Raw genomic sequence first — 18,991 nt, forward strand, 5'->3', positions numbered from 1 at the left:
AAGACTTGCACCTCATTATCCACGCTGATCAACGCCCACCAAATGTACATCAAGGGAGGTACAATGCACCTACCACAGATGAGGTTGCTGTGCTTTTAGTCAATGAGAACAAGGAGTCCCGTGACATCAAATTAAATACTCGAGGCGGCCTATTACTTAGAGTCTCAGAATTACATTGAGCATATGATCCTTTACAATACCCCATTCTATTCACAAGAGGGAGGATGGCTATTGTCTAAATATACCCCTAAACCATTTGTGTGCTGACAAAACTATCACATGCATGCATTACTATGCCTATACTCTAATGGTTAGATCCGGTGCTTTCAATACCTTGCATTGGTTCCGCAATCTATTCAATCAATACATTGTGGATATGATGGCAAAGTTGATTACGGAAAGACAAGATTTTATACATCGTAATCAAAAACAACTTCACGCAGATAACTACGTCCATTTAAAGAATGCGGTTAATCAAGATCAGAACATCTCGGCACTAGATATAGGGCAACACGTTATATTACCATCTACTTTCACTGGCTCGCCCAGGTACATGCATGAAAAGACACAGGATGCCATGACATATGTTAGGCAGTATGGGAGACCAGATTTGTTTATCACCTTCACCTGCAATCCAGAATGGCCAGAAATTAAGCGTCATTTATTTGCAAAACAAAGATCCTGCGATAGACATGACATCGTAGCGCGTGTCTTCAATTTAAAGGTGAAAGCACTTATGAAGCTGGTAACCCAAAAAGCTATCTTTGGTACAAGTAAAGCTTACATTTTCACAATCGAATGACAAAAGAGAGGACTGCCGCACGTACAGATTCTATTGTGGCTTGAACGTAAAATACAGCCAGACGAAGTTGATCTAATAATATCAGCCGAGCTGCCTGATCCGGTCAATGATCAAAAACTACTCCAAATTGTAAAGAAAAACATGGTTCATGGCCCATGTGGAGAACACAACATTCTTTCACCCTGTATGAAGAACGGTATTTGTACTAAAAAATATCCAAGAACTCTTACGAAAGATACTGAAACAGGTGTAAATGGGTATCCTGTTTACCGTAGGAGAAGCCCAGAGGATGGTGGTCATACTGTCACAATCACTGTCAGTGGAGAGGAGGTCATGGTCAATAATCGGTGGGTAGTTCCACCTGTACTGTGCCGCAGCTTTAATGCACACATTAATATAGAATACTGCCAATCGGTCAAAGCGATTAAATATATGCAAATATATAAACAAAGGCTCAGATCAGGCAACTGCTACTATACAGAACCAACACAATGAAATTGAAACATATGTTAATGGCCGGTATATTAGCACTTCCGAAGCTGTGTGGAGGCTTCACATTCATGAAAGGCATCCGACTGTCACACATATGGCCGTTCACCTACCTAATGGACAACGAGTATATTTTACAGAAGCTAACATTAGACACATTGCAGAAACTCCCTCTGCAACAACCCTTACTATATTCTTCAAATTATGTGTGTCTGACGATTTTGCAAAAACCTTACTATACCACGAGGTTCCGCAGTACTACACTTGGGCTCATTCCACCTTTACATGTCAGAAACGCGGCCAGGAGGTAGTAGGTCACCCTGGAGTTAGGAGAGATTCTGCTCTTGGTAGGATGTACAGTATTCACCCTAACCAGTCTGAATGTTTCCATTAAAGGATTCTTTTGCAACATGTTCGTGGCCCTACTGATTTTGCCAGTCTTTTGACTGTTAACGGTCTACTAATGGCAACCTATCATGCAGCCTGTAAACAACTAGGTCTTATTGAAGACGACGAACATTGGGAGCATACATTAGCTGATGCCGCACTTTGTGATTCACCATCAAAACTACATGAATTGTTTGTAACCATTTTGCTGTTTTGCCAACCATCTGATCCAATTGCTTTATGGGAAATATTTCAAGAGTAACTATGTCAAGATATACTACACCGTATGCGTCTGCACTCTCATAATAACTGTATGCAAATCAACAATGACATCCAAAACCAAGGACTTATAGAAATTGATGACTCACTATATTTATTAAGCGAAAAGTCCTTGCAAGATTTCTGCCTGCCAACGCCAGTCAGTAGTAACCAGACTGGATACCACAATATAGCTACCGCACACAATATTCCTAACCTACATAACTACCTTGCTTAACACTTACCGAACGTAGTTCCCGATCAACTACTTGCTTATAACACCGTAGTTGATTGTGTTGACAATAAGCAAGGCAAGTTGGGCCAGATGTAGGTAATTCCTATTTACCGACTCTTAAATACCAAATTTTACCGATTCAGTATTTAGGAGTCGGTAAATAGGAAGGGGGCAGATGTAGTTAATTCTAATTTTAGAATTATCAAATCGGTATGATTCGGTATTCACCGATTCGGTAAATACCGAATCGATATTGCCCATTGATTCCTAAGGGCCATGAAGCCCATAGGAATCAATGGGAAATACCGATTTGGTATTTACCGAATCGGTAAATACCGAATCCTGCAAGGGTGCAGGGGGTGTCACTTTGACACCCTCTAGCACCCCAAGTATAGGCTTGTGTGACGTGTGGCACACATACATGCCCTAATGCATGTCTGTGCGTCACATGGCACAGGTGTACATGCACAGATGTGCATGTACACCTGAATTCGGTATTTTACCACCCAATTGGATTGGGTGGTAAAATACCAAATCCTGAAGGCCTGTAGCACTGTAAGCAGTGCTACCTAGATCTGGGTTTTACAGAATCGGTAAAATTACCGATTCGGTATTTTACAGAATCGGTAAATTTACTGATTCAGTAAATTTACCGATTCTGTAACAAAATTGCCCCTACATCTCAAAAACCAAATAACGGTCGGTAACGGCCGAAATTGTCCGTTACCGACCGGTAATTGGCGACCTACATCTGGCCCGTTATTTTTCATAGATGTACCGGGTGGCATAGGAAAAACTTACCTAATGAACCTCATACTAGCCAAAGTTAGATCTTCAGGGAAATTGGCTCTAGCTGTAGCTTCTTCTGGAATAGCTACGACTTTGCTAACTGCTGGGAAAACTGCACATTCAACTTTTAAACTTCCTTTAACAGTTTTTCTTGAAAAGGATTCTATATGCTCTATTCGTAAAAACTGACCTTTGGGTAAACTCCTTCAAAATGTATCTCTTATCATGTGGGATGAATGTACTATGACACACCGCTCACATATTGAAGCAGTTGACAGAACTCTCCAAGACATTAGAAATTCCTACCACATCATGGGAGGGGTTACTTTCGTGTTTGCTGGTGACTTTCGGCAAACACTTCCTGTGGTGCCTAGAGGCACGCGGGCTGATATACTAATGCTTAAAAGCATCACACCTATGGAACTCTGTTCAATCAATTACCTTGCGCACTAACATGAGAACACATTTAGGAGGTGGAGATACACTATTTGCCGATCGTCTACTACAAGTGGGTAATGGAGAAATACCTGACCCTAATGGCATTATCAACATACATAACATAGGTAAGCGTCTTTGTACCTTAAATGAACTCATACAACATGTTTACCCAGACATTCAGCATCTTCTATGCAAAGATTACACATGGATTTGTGAAAGGTCTATAGTTGCAGCAAGAAATTCGGCTGTACATCATATTAATGAACCCATCCTATCATTATTCCCAGGTGAAAACACACTATATAATTCCATAGATACTGTACTAGATACCCAAGACGCCGTCCATTATCCTCAAGAATTCTTCAACTCACTTACCACTTCCGGACTTTCCCCTCATACGCTCCAAATATAAATAGGTGTTCCTATCATGTTATTACGTAACCTACATCCACCAAATCTCTGCAATGGTACGTGGCTACAAGTTAAATCTCTTTCACCTTATGTAATTGGGAGTACTATTCTCACTGGCCCTGCTGCAGGACAGTTAGCCCATATTCCCTGGATACCCATGATCCCTACTGATCTACCTTTCCAATTCAAATGCTTACAATTCCCTATTAACATTGCTTTTGCATCCACCATTAACAAATCACAAGGTCAGACATACAAAGTCATTGGGATAGACTTACAAGAGGACTGCTTCACTCATGGCCAGTTATATGTCGCACTCTCGAGGTCCGGGAATGCCCACAACCAATATATTCTAAATCCTGATTGTAATGAAACACGAAATGTAGTGTACCATGAAGTATTGAAATACATTTTTCTTTCCATCATTCAACCATTGCTAAGTTGCTTTTTGATACCCAGACAACGTCGGGACGGGCCGCTAGTATTTATATAAAATACCTATTTTTATATATACAAACGCCTGGTGTCCATTTGTGGTGTGTGCAGGGGTTACTGTATGTGATCATAAATGCTTAACTACTAACGCCCTGAATTTTAGCCTTGTCTGATTGCGCCACACTACCTAGAGGGTGAGCAGGGGTTATTTTTAGGAGTAAGTCCCTTGCCCTGACTAGAGGAGAGGGTCCCTGATTGTCGCAAGTACTTACCCGTGCAAACCAGAGACCCACAAATCTAACACACCCCATATTTCATTTTCTGCTTGTTGGTCATATGGGACTATTGGTACACAGACCCTGTGCTGAAGGGAACCTGTCTTCAGTACACAGACCCTTGGTTGGAGGGAACCTATCTTCAGTAAACAGACCCTGGTCTGGAGGGAACCTGTCTTCAGTACACAGACCCTGGGCTGGAGGGAACCTGTCTCCAGTACACAGACCCTCCGCTGGAGTGTACCTGTCTCCAGTGCACAGACCCTGGGTAGGAGGGAATCTGTCTTCAGTACCCAGACCCTGGGTGGGTGGGAACCTGTCTTCAGTACACAGACCCTGTCCTGTATGGAACCTGTCTTCAGTACACAGACCCTGTCCTGGAGGGAACCTTTCTTCAGTATACACACCCTCGGCTGGAGGGAACCTGTCTTCAGTACACAGACCCTGGGCTGGAGGGAATCTGTCTTCAGTACACGGACCCTGGGTGGGAGGGAACCTGTCTTCAGTACACAGACCCTGGATGCGAGGGAACATGTTTTCGGTACACAAACCCTGGGATGGGGGGTTCGTCTCTTCGGTACTGTTGCAAAGTCATCCTGTGCCGTGGGCACCCCCAGCTTTTTGTTTTGCTGACTGGTACTGGTGGTAACTCTAACTGACCCTGGGCCTTGACTGAAAACACTTAGAATACAGTGAAAACACCTACATACGCTAGGGTACCGTGAGCTTTGGTGTACCCCTATTATTGGCATGACCTACCCCATAGGGCCCTAGTACATATTAGGGCAGGGTATTGAAACTACCCATCATTCCCTAGTATAAATAGGGCATGGCAGTTTAGAGGCCATCAGACCTACTGCACTTACATGTGTGCACTGCTGAAGCCTGAGGTATTTTTAAAAGTGGCCCTGTGTGGCAGGTCTGCATTTAAGAAGTAAATTGTCCCAAAACTCGACTTTTGCGTTTGGGGCACTTAGAAATTGATAACCTGCAATGTTGTGGCATATTAGGAACCCCCAGGGTCTCCCCTAGATGTTCCAGGGGTGGTGAAGGAATCAAAATTAATTAAACAGGCTATACTTACAAATAGCCCGTATACCTCTATTGCAAATAATAATTCAGTCGGCAATGGAGAAGGTTCAATCGTTTATTCATCAAATGCAAGCTCTGGCAGGGTAGCCTCAGTCTGCACGACCCTCAGAGGTGCACAGAGGAGACTAACTACGTGTTTGAAGTACAAAGCATATATACATTTCACAAGTTCATAATCACACCCTACAAGGAAAAATACAGTTTGTCAGTGAGCCAAAAGCAATACCCATATAAGGCACAACACATTTGTTAGTAGTCTAGGCCTAAGCTATTCTGGGGGCAGGTCAGCGAGGTGCCTCCCTTTCTATCTGTAGCCCGGGGAGTACAGGAACGGGCTCTGCTAGAATGTGCGCATCCCACAAGAAAGACAGGTGTGACCTTGGGTTTCCTCGAGTTGCAAGCTAACTAATATAATGGGCAGCTCGACTGTCTGGGGTTTCGAAACAGAGCAAGGGAATCACGTGGTTTCAGGGAAGCAATACTAGCACACAGAGAAATGAAACAAAATGGCTTCAGTTATACCAATAGGTCGAAATGGGCCTTCCTGAAGCAATCGTGAAGCATACATATACTACATAATACCGCATAATTATTCAGATGCATATATGGTTATACGGTACATAGTGGGCCAATCATAAGTACATATAATTTTATATCCCAACAGAGGGGGTCAGGTATTTATAAGGTGGACCCTTATAAAATCAGTTTTATAGGTCCTGGCTTAAGTGGAATTTCACATTTCACTCTCCTCATTGTGATAAAGTGCTGCCCAAATTTCGACTTTGATGCTAGGAACACTGTGGAGGTAGGATCTGCCATATTTTTACATATTCAGAACCCCTTAAGTCTCACCTAGGTGTTCCTGGGGTGGGGGTCCTCTAGATATATGTAGCGTACTTATAAAATATGTTTTTATAAGCTGTGGTCCGGGAAAAAGGGCCCAAGTCAGTTTTCCTATTGCAAATCCCATGCCAAAGGTTAACATTGGAAAAGGTTATTAGTAAATGACTGGAGAAAGAAAAGCCATAAAAAATTAGGATTAAGGGACTCAGTAGAATGGTAAGGATCAATCCAACAATATGGTATTGTTAAACTTATTGTAAAATGTACAGACAAGAAGTTATAAGACTTTTTTTTGTCTGTAAGCCAAAATTCAACCATGTACTGCTCTGCCCTGATTTGTCAGGGATAAGTGGGTGAGCCTGGCTGCGTGGAAGAGGTGATAAATAACGCCTGGGGTTAGGAAGCCTCTCGGGGAGGAGAGGTTGCTGGCCTTAGGAATGCCAGAGCAGGGGGAGGAGTCGTAAACTATGGTCTTCAAAGGAAAGAGAAGGCCTCAGTGCCATTTACACCTTTAAACTGTTCACCTACAGGCAGATGCTAGGATCAAGGAAGGAATGGGCAGATGCAAGGGGGAGAGGCTATGGAGATTAGCCATCCTAGGGGTGTGTCTAGCCAGGTCTTCTTAGCCTGTTGACGATTCTGACCTATTGAATTTTGGAAGAATAGTGGTTTCTGGGTTAGCATTCTGCAACACTCTGCAGGAAGTGGTCAGACCTTTGGGTGGAAGCCTGCACTCCATTGGTCAGGAGTGACCTCGTGCTTGACCCAGAGGACTAGGAATAAGTATCGGAGAGGGGCCGAGCCCTGGAGATCTGCTGCTTGAAACTGAAGAGAATCAGAAGGGCCTGCGCTGAAGATTTCGAAGTGCATTTCCAAAGGCCAGGACTCTGCGTTTGCGCCTTTTTTATACCATTTGAACCTACAGCCCTGCGGATCAAACCTGCTTCAAAAGGACTAAAGAGTGGACTCCCTGCAGGCTACGGATCAACAGAGCTCACCTGGACATCCTCACAAAGAATCCCAGCCTGGAGTACTACCAGTGGGTTTGTAAGGGTTTTGTCCAAGTGGATTGTGGGAATTGAAGTCTCACACTTTCAAGGACCTTCTTAGAGATTCCAGAACCTTGGCTTGTGTGTTGGACACTTTGGGACCCGCAAGAAGAACTTCAGGAAGGTGTTCTAACTGGACCCCGCCTGCTGGAGGAGGCTGCACAAGACTGGTGAGAGATCCTCCATAACAATTGCTAAAGGTGAATGTGTCCCTGTCAGAGGCATCGAATGAGTAAAAGGGGCACTGTTGGATTCCAAGCACTAGAACGTGACTAATCTTCAAAAATTCATATCTCTGGTTCCCTACAGTGAATATCTTTCGTTTTGGTGTCATTTAAGAGATAAAAATATTTCCTATTTTCACAAATTGGTGTTGGATTTGTATTGTGTGTTGTGTCTTAATTATTTACTGAATTGGTGTTTTTAAATTCTTTACATACCTGCTTTGAAGTTAAGCCTGCCTGCTCGCAGCCATGCTATTAAGAGTTGAGCATAGGAATAATTTTCTAAGACCTATTCTGAGCCCTATGCTATGTTAGTGGACTTGCCAGTGGCAAACCTACATGTGTTCCTACCAATAATCCACTTTCCAACAAGTACACAAACCATGGATGGAGGGAACTTTTTTTAGACACACGGATCCTGGGCTGGAGGATATCTATCTTTGTACACACACCCTGGGCTCGAGGGAACCTGACATTAGGTCATAGGGAACCTGTCTTTGATACACAGACCCTGGAGGGTCTTCAGGACACAAACCATGGGCTAGAGGGAACCATTCTTCACTACACAGACGCTGGGCTGGAGAACCTGTCTTTGGAACATGTAAGAAAGTACCTCTTTTTGAAAGGTTAGTCCACAATTTTCCCCGATGACTGTTGTGATTTCCAGCCGTAAGTGCACTGGGTCTCTTCTAACCAAGTTCCCAGTTCCGGATCTCTTTCTCAAAACTGTACCATTATTGTCACAACTTCAGTTACCCCTACAAGTCCATAGGAAATGGTACCCCTGCTACCCAAGCGCATGGGTCCAGAAGAGGGTCTCTGGAACTGCACCACTAGTTGTGCCACGCCAGTGACCTCTCACCAAGGCTAAGCACCCTGCCATTGCAGACTGTTTGTCTTGGTGCAGGAAAATCCAAAGAGTCAACATGGCACACAACCCTGTATGCCATGCCTCCCATGCACTGTATAAGACATAAGTAAGTTACCCCTATTGCAGGCCTTTATCCCTAAGGCAGAATGCACTATATCCTATGTGTGGGCATATCAGAATGAGCAGATACACCCCTACAATGTCCAGTCTATTCTGAGATGTTGTAAGTGCACTGGGAAGCCATGAAGAGTACATGAGCTGGATACTTGTCCACACGAGTTTCCCGGCTCCATGATGGATTCACTGATTCCTAAGATGTTTGGTGTTAGACTTATTATTTTTTAGAACACTTGTTTTGTCTTGAACTTGGAGCAAGATTTACTAACAATTTGCACTGAGTTAGTGCCGCATAAGGGACACTGACCAGCACAAAATAATTAAAACTTTCCACTGCAAAACATTATTTTGTGCTGGAGAGTTGTCTGAAAGTAGCGCAACACAGCACAATGCGCTGCTTTGTGTTACTTTGTGTCAATGGGTGATGGATGGATGTTCCCATGCAACCACATTGGTTTGTAATGCAAAGTCCTATCCACTAACAATAGTAGAAAAGGTTTAGCTCAAAAAAGCCTCTTTGAAGCAGTCATTAACAGGATAAATGTTTTTATTTCTACAAGCTTTTCTGGCTGCATGTGTGCTGCATTGTACAGCACACAAGCATAGTACTGTGTACTAAAGGGTACAATTACAGTACGAAACCTATGCTAAATATGACACTGAGAGCAAAGATGTGTGCATGATGTTAGGCAGTCAGATCCTATGCCTGCTCTTGGGGGAGGAGGGGAGTGTTGTACTGCTCTCTCTCTCATGCAACACAGCGCAGCAACATTTATTTCTGCTCTGCATTTCGTTAAATTTTAATGAATCTACCCCAAATCTCTTTGAACATTTTGTGCCACTCTATCTTCTACTTAGGGGCATATTTACGAGAGGCTTGCTCCACGTTTGTATCACACAAAGTTGTACATGTGTGACGCAAGTCTCTAAGTCAGATTTAAGAAGATCTTCGCCAAAGTGACCCTTCGGGGGACCCATAGGGCATTGCAGCGCCGGCCAGACTAGGAGCAAATGCCCGATGATGACATTCCTCGGGGTGTGTGAGGGGAACAAGAGACAAGAAGTGTCTTTCCCCCTCACGAAGAGGGTCTTAGACCTAGTTCTATCTTTTTTAAACTCCCTATTTTTCCTACTAACTCATTTTTCGATGTGAGTGTGACTCTGCAGCACCCACACCGACGGAACAGTGACCCCCCTTGTTGGTTGTACTACTTGACATTGGAGCACGGGCACTGGACCATAATTCGCTCCTGGTCCCCCTTCTCCTTTTTGATATAGTAGTAGCACAGCGGTTCAGCCGAGGGACCCCTACTCTATCTTATTTCACCAAACTTTTCTAATTCTCCTGAAACATGACCACATCCGACATAGGCGACATCCTAGGATTGGGATTTGGCGATGACATAGTGGCAGAAATCTTAAAAACACCATCATTACTAGACAGAGAAAGGAACATGACCTCAATCAGTCTACAGGGAGACCGGAACACTTTAGCCTCCCTTAAAGAACTGCAAGTTGAAATTGCACTCCATGGTACCATAATGACAGAATACCTCAGGGCAAACACAGCTCCTAGCAGTCTGCTAGTGAGAACTGCACCACACATTTGTCTTGCCGACATGATCTTTAGACAAGAATGGAGTCAGATCATGTGGAAATGCACCCGCAACCGGCTCGTCCTGATTATAGTCACAGCAAAACACCTCTGCGAAGCACTCATCATCAAAATAAACATAGCCGAGAATGGCCTAAAGACTTGCATTAGCATTTCGGCACACAAAACCCGTTTGGCCGAAATCAACTCTGAGATATCTGACCACAGCGATTATTTCTTACAACAAAAGATAAAAAAATTGCAGAAGGACGCCAAAAGGTTTTTGAGAGAAAAGATATACCACTCCACAAAGGAGGACTTCCAACCCTTGGACAACGATGCCCTCTCTGATGAGGGCTTGACAACCCCGAACAACTCCAACTGATCATCCCACAGCAATTCGAGTAACTCTAGCTGGGTAGAAATCCACAAAAACAGGGACATCTCCCACCACCACCCGTGTATGGTTATCCAAACCTACCATTTCACCAACAGGGACCGATGTAGTACCCCCTGTACCCTGGGTCACACCAAGGGTACCAAAGACTGATCTTCCATCAACCTCCACCTCCTTTTCAGAGTAGAGGCAGGGGCAGAGTAAGAAAAAGAGGGAACAAACAACTCCACTGGCAAGACACTGAGAACCAACGGACAACCAGGAGCATGACGAACTGAAAACCTTGATTGTCAATCTATCCAAAAGGCACTTGAACACAGAAGAGGCTGCTGTCCCAGAGATGGGTTTAGGCTTTGTCCCCACTCCCAAGGTGGACAACTTCCGCATGAATGAGGAACTCCATTATCTGTTCCGGAAAATATGAATAAAGAGTTTTTTCTGGATAAACCAAAACCTGAACGAAGGGACTCTGGGCTCAGACCACCCTCAAAATTCACACCCACAGCAGGTATGGTACCCAGTGAGGTCCTCACCTTTGAGAAGGCAGAACTTAATGAGGCTAACCAACTGAAAAGTAAACCAACATTCAATAATTTACCAAACCAACTCCGCTGAGCAATCACTTCCCTCACTGAGGACGAAAGCATTGTCATCAAGCCGGCGGGGGGGGGGGGAGGGCACCATGATCCTCAACATTAACTATTCTGAACAGGAATGCATCAGACAATTGAGCAGTACCCACTGCTACATGAAACTGGACACAGACCCCACAGAACATCTCCAAACAAAAATCAGGATTATGGAAAACGAGGCAGTAATGGAGGGCTGGATCTCTCCCCAGTAAGCAGCATTCTTGGTCAACAATGATCCCAAAACACCTTACTTTTATCTTCTGCCTAAATTCATATGGGCGTTGTCCCTCCACCAGACACCAGATCGTATTGGGTATCGGCTCATTACTTGAACCACTCAGTTAATTCAGTGACTTCTTTCTACTTCCTCTAGTCCAGGTCACACCTGCCTATCTGAAGACACTTGTGAAGTCCTGAACCTTATCCAGAAAATCAATGAGGAAAACCCCAGCCCTATCGACCTTTTGATCACCCTAGATGTAGAAGCACTCTACACGAATATCCCTCAGGATGCCACCATTGAGGTAGTAGGGAACCTTCTAAATGAGGCAGACCTCCCCACAAATATACCGGCTGACTTCATCCTCACATGCATTACCATCACACTCAAGAACAGCTTTTTCATGTACAGGGCCATTACCTAAAACAAGGTACAGGGTACCTCTATGGGTAGTACCTTCGCGCCCAGTCTGGCGGGGCTGTACTTGTAACACTTTGAGTCTGCCCACACCTTCACGGACGAAAACCTGTCCCTCATCACGTGGAAGAAATACATAGGTGACGTGCTCATCTTATGGAATGGCACCGAAGAAACCTGCAGCGAGTTTCACAACTGGATCAACCGTCTCAACCCCCACCTACATTTTATGATGAAAACGTCAGAAAAAGTAATTCCCTTCTTAGACTTACTTATTTTGCTTGAGAATGGCCAATTATCATACCAAGACATTGAAGAAGCCCACAGATTGCAACAGCCAGTTGAGCTTCAAAAGTTAGCATCCCAAGGCACTCCGAGAAAATCTACCCTATGCCCAGTTTCTCAGGATCAGGAGAAACTGCAGTGAAGTACAGGATTTTGACGAACAAGCAGAATGCCTGTGCCACGCACTTACATGAAAGAGTCTATCCAAAGGAGGTTGTCCGCAAGGCCAGAAACGTGCCAGGAATAATGACTGCCAGGGTCTTCTAGAAACCAACTGGTCTAAAATCCCCCAAGCAGAATGGGCCTCGACCCTAAAAACTTCCAGACCACCCTGTAACTCTGACCCCACCCTAGCTAATGAAAACTCCCCATAAAATGAATCCAAGAGCAGCACTAAAACTGCCCCTTGGTATGCCCAGGATTTACGAGAAAAGAAACGGCAATGCAAAAAGTTAGAGAGGAATTGGCGTCTGGACTACTCACTTCCAGGAAAACTGCATATAGAGCTGCGATAAAACCTATAAAAATGAAATCAGAATCGCGCAAGCAGCCTTCTTCGAAAACAAGATCAATGCAGCTGCATCTAGAACTAAGGAAATTTTCCAAATTGCAAAAACCCAAGCCCGCTGCAATGACCTGGCAGAATTCTTTCACAATAAACTCCAATCCGTCTATACCTCTTTTCCTCACACTCAGATCCGCACATCATCCATCTAAACTCTTCAGCTGGAGCTCCACTCCTCAGCAACACTCGTCAACCTTCCCTCTCTTGACTCCTCCACACTGCAATCCATCATGCTTCAAGTAAAATCCGGCTCCCCTATTGACCCAGCACCCCGCGCTCTTTGCTGACAGTTACCACACACATCTTACCCACCATTCTTGAACTGCTGAATGCCTCTCTGGCCACTGGAACTGTCCCGCTCCCCTGGAAACAGGCCATGGTCAGAACCCTTCTCAAAAAACCCAACTTAGATCCTAACAACCTAAGGAACTACCGACCAATCTCTCTACTACCCTGGCTAAGCAAGGTCATAGAGAAACACGTCAATAAGACACTGAAGGAGTTCCTAGAGACTCACCATCTGCTCCACCCTTCCCACACAGGTTTCCGACCCATGCATAGGACTGAGACTGCCCTCGTAGCTGTGACAGAGGAGGCAAGGAAGATCATGGACCAAGGAGCCACCACAGCCATCATCCTCCTTGACCTAAGTGCTGCCTTCAACACTGTAAATCATAGCATTTTACTGCAATGACTTATCAATCTAGGAGTCTCATCGAAAGCACTCACTTGGTTTGAGTCCTTCCTGTCTGATCGATCCTTTCAAGTTTTTGAGGGTGTCATCACCTCCTCCAGAAAACCTCTCGGCTGTGGTGTGCCGCAGGGCTCTTCTTTGAGTCCTACGCTTTTTAATATTTACATGAGCCCCCTTGCTGAGATTGTCCGCCCCTTCAGGATAAAAATAGTCACCTATGTGGACGATACCCAGCTAGTGGTGGCCCTAAACCAACTTCACACCGGACCCAACAATCTCAGGGATTGTTTAGAAGCAGTGAACTTATGGATGACATCATCATGACTCATACTAAATGGAGACAAGACCGCGCTGATGCTCCTAGGTAACTCCCCCAATCATACTATTGACCCCATTTGGCCTTCATGTCTCAGGCTTATCCGGAAAATCCTTCCCCTGCTACCATTTATGGCCAGACAGATCATGATCCAGGGTCTCATCCTGTCTCACTTGGACTTTGGGAATGCCCTCTAACTGGGGGCCCCCCAGTCCACCTTAAACAAGCTCCAGGTCACCCAGAACTGTGCAGCTCAAACCCTCCTCTAGATCCCTTGTCGCCTCCCTGTCAAGACAAAACTTAAGAAACTTCATTGGCATTGGTCACGGAAAGAATTGTATTCAAGGCCCTGTGCATCGTCCACCGAGCTTTCTGGAAAACGGGTGCCACTATCAATCATTCTTTGATCACCCCCTACCACCTCAACAGACAGAGCCAGATGTGGGGGCCGTTCGTTCTCCCACAACTCGACTAAACTCTGGAACTCTCTTCCCCTCCACCTGCGTTCAGAGCCCAATCTTCTGCCCTTCCGAAAAAAGTAAATGTATGAAGGTTAAACACACAATGGATAGAAACATGTTTGTGAAGTAGAGATATTGTATGATATAGTCATGATAATGAGAATATATAGTTGATTTAGAAAATGAAATAAGATTGTGTAACATAATTGTGCTATAGTTAATTTATTATTGATTGAGAAATGGACACATAGGATACTCCAATATAGGACATATGAAATATATTTCATATAGAAGTTATATTATGGGATTAATATTATGTATACTATGGAATAAATATTGTACTCATTGTGTATTAACATAACCCAATTGATGATCATTGTAATAACTTCAATCAGATAGAAATCTCTTCCGGACTTTACTTGTATATATTTTCCTATCTATTCCTTTCCTATAAATTCCTGAACCTTTATTTTCTTGCCTACAATATTAGTTATAGAGAGAGCAAGTTTATTATATTCAGGATCTCCCGTTTAAGATCTAATTTCTGGAGACCATATCGCGATATAATTCAAGTAAATTCATGCCTTTCGGTATAACTAGATATTAGGATTAATATTATCCTTAATTCGCTTATTACTACATACAGGTATTCCCAAATATATTAAATCCAAGAAGTATTGGTTTCTCTATATCAAGCCAGTTCACCATCTTAAGATGGCGCGATATGCTGAAAAAATAGTCAATTTTCCCTGTCTAAAGCCAGAAGTTTTGAATAGCTGGTTAAATCTTCGACATAGAGTGAATAGGTAATCCTATTTCAATCTAGTTGAATTTAATTAATTCTGAATAATATTATCAGATTTATTAGCTTAAATTTTATATTTAGAAGTTTTTATCGTGAGTAAGATTATCGGATATTAATATACTTTATATTAGTCTTGTTATTTACATATGAATTTAAGAAATATTCCTCGTAAAGAGAGGGATGATTATGATTATGGAAGAATCATTATTGATTCTGTGGAGTCTTCGACATCTAATATATGTAAGTCCGCTTTCGATATCTCGATACGATAGGGGTATATAATGCCCAACCCAAGATGGCGCTGATGCTAGACGCCGATCGGAAAATGTATATCGAAGATACCTGGACACTTCTCTGTCTGTAAGATAGAATTTTTGTTTTGATACAAGAAGCCTTAGTACTAATAGGTAGCATTTGGATGGGGTTAACTATACAGGATCAATACGTAAATGTAAAACTTTGGTCTCCTTTTAGGTTTTAAATAACGAGACCGAGAAGATCAAGAGGATCATATTTTATCAACTTGCGGAGATTTCCCTTCTAGTTGAGGTAAATGTCCATAATATAATTTTGGAATATGATTTATGCGATACGTTGTCTCGTTTTTAATAGAATGTCCGTTCCAATGTACAGATTCAGGTTAATATGCACAAGATTATTTACGAGAAATAAAGTCCTACAGACATGATTTTCGCTGAACTTCATCAATAGGTACATTTTGATCTCCATGTAAATTATGTCAATAATATAGTCTCCTATTTGTTGAACGACTAATAATAGGGAATGAGAATTTGTCATGTTGAGATCTTTGAATCAAGTTTTCATCCTCATTGGGTAATAAATAAAGCAATATCGGCAATTAATACTCGATAATTATTATACTTGACATGGCTTATATGATAAGATGATACTAATGGTATCGAACTCTTAAAAATATATTAACTCCCGGTTTTGAGTATTTCAGATCAATACAATTATCTAGATTATGGTCTGCATCTGACTATACCTTTATGTATATTGTTTATCCAAAGGCAATCTTTGATTGCTATATTGAGACTGAATTTCCAATAGACTGGTAATAACAACTACCTAATTCCTCTCTTGACTGGGTTTATTCAACTTTGCTCAACTTTGAGTCAGAAAATAAATATATATTATTGGTAAGCAACATATAGACTTTTTAGTATATTTATTAAATATTAACTAGATAGCACTTTTAATATTGGGTGTAGGAGCTATATGTTTCCTTATTCTCCTTCTTCAAATTCTTTTCACGAATCTGGTACTTTAGACACAATATGTGTAGGTATACATCTATACTCTCTCTCTTCTCTTCTTTATATATACCTTAATTATATATATATGTATACTTTATCCTTTGACTTTTTTCTTCCTATGGATGATATACTTTTATCACGTTCAACTTTCAGAGCATGACCATTGGGTCACTATAATTCTTCTCTTGTAGGTTCCCTTTTTTCTTCCGTTTCTTCCCCCTCCCCCTTCTCCATTTCTTCCATATCTTTGGAGGACACTCCTATTCGAGCTATATTATTTGTTTGGTTCAATTATATTAATTTCATTACAAGACCGGAGGCTACCATTATGCATACAACTTTTAATGCAGTCCAAGCATAGCCACATATGTCACAAAGTAAAAGTTCCAATTTAGAATACATATGAACCAACAATAGCATGAATCACTAGGCAATCAGCCTCTTTTAAATGCGGCCCCAAGCAAGATAAGTCAACTTCTTACTTAGCTCCCAAAAAGTCTTATATATTATTATTTAAAGTTTATAACTAGTATTTTAATAATATTATTTTATCTTTGTAAAGAATGTCGATGGACTAACCCTCCTTTATCCCTACAGGAGTTAGTATATATATATATATATATATTCACAGAAAAAACCATAGGTTATAGTGGATATATAGTTAGGAATTTGCATTTACAAAACCTTGAAAATTCAATGAAAAAACCATAGGTTATAGGCCATATATAGTTAGGAATTAGCATTTACAAAACCTTATTTTACTCGCATAAAACCATTGAAATTCCATATATAGTTAGCTAACTATAAGCGCTAACTATATATCGCGCACCCGCAATCCACTGCTGATGATGTCACATATTACATCATTCATGACATGGTCAGTGACATCACTGATGACATCACTGATCACAACATCCAATGATTGTATGTGTCTGTAAAGTTTAAATATGTTTCACATATTGAAGAATGAGTGGATGTATAAGTGTCTGGATGAAGAATTTAGTAGGTGCATGACTGACTGTATGAGTGAGTGATTAAATGTGTCTCACTGAGTACATGGGTTAGTGACTAAACTGTCTTAATTCGTGCATCAGTATGTTTGATGTTGTGTAAGCTGCTGCATGTGTTGATCAGTAGCTATAAGAGTGGCCATATGGGTTATTGATTGGTTGCCCAAATATTTGAATGGGAGGCTGAGTGTGTGTGTGGGTGGCTGGGAGGTGCGTGACTCTGTGCATAGATGTGTAAGCAGTTGATTCACTAGGAGTATGAGTTCAAGAGTGCATGTGGAAACAGCTATATGGGCGGTTGACTGTGCATGGGTGTGTTGGTGAGTGAATGGATTTCTCATTGCTACATGTGCAAGTAAGTACGTATGTAAAACACAATACATGTGAGAGTTGAGATATATAAATAACTGAACATAAGAGCCAGTGAATGTGTGAGTGGCTGTATCGATCACTGTGAGCTTGTATCAGGGATTATATAAGAGAGTAAATATGTGTTATTATATGTTTGAATAAGTAAGATGTGTATAACTGTATAGTTGAGGAAATGGAGGTGTGATTGATTCTTTGCATGACTGACTAGGTGTGTGAGTAACTCCATGGATGAGTGACAGTCTGTGAGTGTCTGTTTATACTGAGTGTATGTAAGGTTATATTAGAGTCTGAAGAGGTTCATTGTATTATCACATGAGTGATGTGATCAGTGATGACAAATGAGATGTCATCAGTGATGTCATTTGAGTTGTCATCAGTGATGTCATTTGAGATGTCATCATTGATATCATTTGAGTTGTCATCAGTGATGTCATTTGAGATGTCATCAGTGATGTCATCAGTGATGTCACTGACCATGTCATGAATGATGTAATATGTGACATCATCAGCAGTGGATTGCGGGTGCGCGATATATAGTTAGCGCTTATAGTTAGCTAACTATATATGGAATTTCAATGGTTTTATGCGAGTAAAATAAGGTTTTGTAAATGCTAATTCCTAACTATATATGGCCTATAACCTATGGTTTTTTCATTGAATTTTCAAGGTTTTGTAAATGCAAATTCCTAACTATATATCCACTATAACCTATGGTTTTTTCTGTGAATTTCATTGGTTTTTTAATAGCAAATATGAAAAGCTTTAAAATGTCAAGTACGTGATAGATAAAAACATTTTCGTATTTATGCACGCTGATGTGCTTTGAACGCTGCCCCCCCCCTCCCCTCCGTTGTAATCCGTCGTACCTCCTTGTCTCTCCATTTGATTGATTGTTGTCCAAGCATTTACTGTTTTAGAATTGGTTCTCTTTGGATCATTCTCTATTTACAAACAAGCACAAAGTCGCAATACTCTGTTTAGTCTTTGCAGATAGTGAAAAATCGTGTAAAAAAAATAAAAGTAATCGAGCAAAATCAGTAGGCCACTAATTGGATCTCTTTTTGACCTCGCTAAAATAGAAATATTAGGAACAACCCTTCTTGAGAAATACGAAAATAGTGACATGAACTGAGCTCCACACCATGAGGGCTGCAAGACAGCTCGGCTCCATCACCCATCCCGCACAAAATAATGACAAACCCTATGCAAATATTAAAAATATAGACAACAC

This window comes from Lissotriton vulgaris, chromosome 6 (assembly GCF_964263255.1).
Source record: "Lissotriton vulgaris chromosome 6, aLisVul1.2, whole genome shotgun sequence".
Classification (NCBI taxonomy): Eukaryota; Metazoa; Chordata; class Amphibia; order Caudata; family Salamandridae; genus Lissotriton; species Lissotriton vulgaris.